Source organism: Callorhinus ursinus, unplaced genomic scaffold, assembly GCF_003265705.2.
Source record: "Callorhinus ursinus isolate GAN/ISIS: 27379988/994484 unplaced genomic scaffold, GSC_fseal_2.0 scaffold20, whole genome shotgun sequence".
Classification (NCBI taxonomy): domain Eukaryota; kingdom Metazoa; phylum Chordata; class Mammalia; order Carnivora; family Otariidae; genus Callorhinus; species Callorhinus ursinus.
In genome coordinates, this window is record NW_027397082.1 from 20,736,311 (window position 1) to 20,740,512 (window position 4,202).

At 41.1% G+C, this 4,202-nt stretch overlaps 1 protein-coding gene and 1 pseudogene across 1 annotated transcript in view; one reads left to right on the plus strand and one right to left on the minus strand.

Annotated features, from left to right (window-relative positions):
- The window catches only part of HPSE2 (heparanase 2 (inactive)), a 681,364-nt gene that overhangs the window by 64,807 nt on the left and 612,355 nt on the right, over positions 1 to 4,202 (plus strand). The gene's annotated exons all lie outside the window — the stretch shown is intronic.
- The window catches only part of LOC112830756 (U1 small nuclear ribonucleoprotein A pseudogene), a 68,131-nt pseudogene that overhangs the window by 54,231 nt on the left and 9,698 nt on the right, over positions 1 to 4,202 (minus strand).

Consider the following 4,202-nt stretch of genomic DNA (forward strand, 5'->3'; position numbering starts at 1 on the left):
TCTCAGGAGCTTTTGTTCCCTGCAAGCTCTCGGTACAGCTTTGGAGGACCAGGGCAGAAATGGTGGCCTCCCAATCTCCACCCGGAGGAGCTGAGAACTCGGGGCCCCGCTCCTCAGTGTGTCCCCAGAGAAAAGCAGTCACTCCCATGTCCCCGATCTCCGGCCGCACTCCGTGCTCACCTGGCCTGTGATTGAGCGTTGCTATCTCTGGCACCCGACCCCGCACGGAGTCTCCAAACCCAGCAGATCCCTGCAGTGCGTTCCCGCACCGCTCCTCCCCGGGAAGGAAGGGGAGTCTCCCCGGATCTGCTGCTTGTTGGGTCCCTGCTGGGGGAGCCGTGCCCTGACTGGGCCGCAGATCACAGTTTATGGCAACCCCGAGCTGAGAGCCCGCGACTCTGCTCCGTCTCTGCAGCTGGCTTCCCCGCTCTGATACCTGGGAGCTCTGCCGCACTCAGGCACTCCCGGTCTCTCCGTGACCCCAAGGGTCCTGAGACCACACTGTCCCGGGAGGATTCCACCCCCCGCTTAGCCACTGCAGCGACGTCCCTCCGCCGAGCCAACTTCTAAAAGGTCCGATTTTGTGCTCCGCGGCTCTATCACTTGCCAGAAGCGGCCGGCGGAGGCCCCTCCCCCGCCGTCTATCCTCCCGAATATCGCCTCGGATTCACTTCTCCGCACGCCCTACCTTCCAGTAAGTGGTCGCTTCTCTGTTCAGAGAGTTGTTGCTACCATCCTGTTCGATCCCCTGTTGAGTTCGTAGGTGTTCAGAATGGTTTGATCCCTATTCAGCTGAATTCCTGAGACCAGAGGAAATCTAGGTCTCCTACTCCTCCGCCATCTTGCTCCGCCCCTATGATAATTTTTAAGTCTGCCTCACCATTTACTTTCCTCCCAACGTCTTGAGTTTGTTTATGGTTTCCCAGTTAACCAGTTTTGCGTGAAGAATCCTAGGCTGAATATCCTCTGCATGTGCACACAGCCTCCCAGTCAGCCAGGGATGCATGGCAAACTTCTGTAGCTCATTTTTATATCTTTCAAAGTTCTAGGATCTCCCTGTTAAAATTTTTGGCTGGTCCACTAGTCTGTCACTTGCACCAACAAGAACTACAGCTTTAGGTTAATAGAACTGTGGGTTACTAATTGATTAAAGAATGGAGAAAGATGTATCACAGAAAGAAGCAAGAACAAAAATACAAACATGATCATACTCACATGTCCAGAAGTCCTGATGGGCAATAACTTGATGTTAGGGTATGACCTTTGGGGCAGGACGCTTTCTCCCTTGTTGCTTCCCTCAGGGTATATGTTGGGTCTTTGGCATCCTTGAACTATATCAGAATAAAGACCATAGGGGGAGATGAGAAGATGACATATGGATAGCTTGATATTTGGAACTACTTTGATCACATAGCAATAAAGAATATCAGCAGGAAGGAGAGAGCTAGCAGGAGGAGGAGAGAGGTTTAGAGATCATTCACTCCATCAACTTTTCAATTTGGTAGACCAGGAGAAAGCCAAGGCACAAGGATGTTAACTTTTTAGTCTATAGTTTCATGATTAATTGGTAAATTAGTTGAAATTCATACCTAAGTCTCCTGGCTTTGAATCTTTATTTTTTCTATCATGTCTGACAAAGAAAAGCATAAGTTTTTGTAGAGCCATAAAATTTTTGAGCTAAAAATGAGCTAAAGGTATAATAATATCCTCCAGTAACAACTTTCCAATATTAATATAATTATTATTAGCACCCACTGAAACAACCAGCACTTGTTGAATGTCTAATATGTCCCTATCACTGTCTGTATAAGCTCATTACAAATATGCTGTTAATATTCTCACTTTAAAAAATTCGGAAAGGAGAGATTTAGTGATTTGTCTGAGAGCTGTCAGAAAGTAAGTGATAAAAAAAAGTAAGTGATAGAGCTGGGATCTAAACTTGGGTATGTTTGAATTCAAAGCATCTGCCTTTAATATCTGTTATGTTGCCTCATATAATGTTGGTGAAAGTACTTTAACCCTGTACTTGGCAGGCTTTAATGACTATACTGAAATCATTTTATGGTGCCTATGTCACCTAGTCTCTGCTTGAATATCTCCAGGGTTGGGAAACTCACCCCATCTTCAAGTAGCTCCTTTCCTTATATGACCACTTCTGTTGTTATAGTTCTCTCATATGTCTTTTGGTTACTCCTATAATGTTTGGCTTTCTGTATTTATACAGAATAAGTCAGTTTTCTCTTCTATATGAAGCCAGTCATCTTTAATGTTTTCTTTGCCAGGCTCAACACTTTTTTCAGCTATTTTTTAAAAATAAAATTATTTCCCATCTTGGCACTTTTCTTTGGGTGGACTGTAGATGAGAAACTATTACAGGTGGAAAACATATAATACTACAAGTAGAGTATTATAATAACAAAAATAGTAATAGCTACCCTTTATAGAGTTCTTATTATGTGGCATGCATAGTGCTAAATCTTTTATGACTCTTTACAATAACAGCATGAAGAAATAGGCTTACAGAAGCATTGTTGTCTGTCACTTCTGCAGCTAATAAGTGACCACCAAGCTAGAATTTGAACCAAGGTCTGCTTTAACTCCAACTCTTTACTGTGCTGCCCTTGGCTGGCATGGAATTCAGGGTGGCTATGTTACCTCCAGTGTTCTGGATGTTCTGGTTCTGTTAATTTAGTCTAAGAATTGTGTTAATCTTTTTGGCAGCAATATCATATTTGGCAGCGTATTACTGGCTTACATAAAGCTTGTATTCAACTAAAACCTATAAAACTTAATAAGATCTTAAATATTTGAGCTTCTGTCTGGTCTGGCCTTAACCTCTCATGTAATTAATTTTCAGTATAAATGCAAGGCTTTGTGTTCATTTCTTTGTCTTGGGGATTTCAGCCTAAGTTTCTAGGTTGTCAAGATAATTTTGAATTTTGAATCTGTCATCTACATTAACTCTTCTTCCAGATATATATGACCATGTACATCTTTGATAAGTATCCTTTTTTGTTTGTTTATCTAGTCTTTGATACAATTTCAAACAGATCAAGGGTGAATAAAGAATCTGTATGGCATATCTATTTTTTCCCCCAAACATTGTTGTGGTGTACATTTCTAAAGTCTCAGACACATATTTGGCCATGTCCATGGTTTTCTTTTCTTACTATTATTAAGATAATATGGTCACTTCATTTTAAGGTTCTGGTTGGAATGATGTTGAGGCTATCAGTTATAATATTTGCTTTCTCTGCCTTCTGAGCAAGACATTTATTACATAGGAAATAGAGAGTTTGGTAGATGTTCTACTTTTGTATTAGACTCCTATTAGAAGATATCTGAATAATTTAAACTCCACTCTATATAGTATATTTGGTATAAGTTTTGTAATGTTTTCTGGGCAAGTATCATACATATTTCTTTTCTGGATAGACCATCTATGGTATACTGCTGTAATAGTATAATTAGGTTTTTCTCTTTAGTCCCTCAATTTTATTATTTACCATACTTTATTGTTAAATTCATGCATTTCTATGTGGGAGTAACTTTTGGAAAGATCACTGGAATGGCTTTGAAAATTTCTGTATTTGGGGACTGACCATGCACTGTGAACTTGAGCAAGTCACTTAAGCTTTGTGGACCTCAGTTTCCTCATATATACAATAGGGATAGTAATATTCTTTATCATTTAGGATTACAAAAACAGGTCAGGATTTTGAAAATAAGAAACTGATATCTCACATAACAAGAAATCAAGAGGTGGGCAGTCTCTAGGACAAGTAGGGTAGCTATGGGAGCTTCTTAAAAACATTAGGGACTTAGGCTCTTCCGAGCTTTCATTTCACCATCCTTAGTGTGTAGTCCTTTGCCCTCTGGCTTCTTGAGTCATTGCCACAAAATTACTTCTTTAACTCTGGGCTTCATGTCTATGTTTGAGATATAAGGAATAGGAAAGGCTAACAGGCTAAAGGAAAAAGATCCTGGCTTTCTCTTAGGTTTTGTCACTAAGTTTAAGTCCCCCTAAGCATGCCTGCCTGCAGCTCATTGGCCAGAATCATGTTATATGGTCACCCCTTCCTTCAAGGAAAGCTGGGAAATTGTTTATTTTCGTGTTTTAGTCTCTATAATAGAGGAAAGCAAAGTAGAAGGGACTGTGTGTAGGGTTTGGGTCAGCTAGTTAACAATACCTGCCACATTCA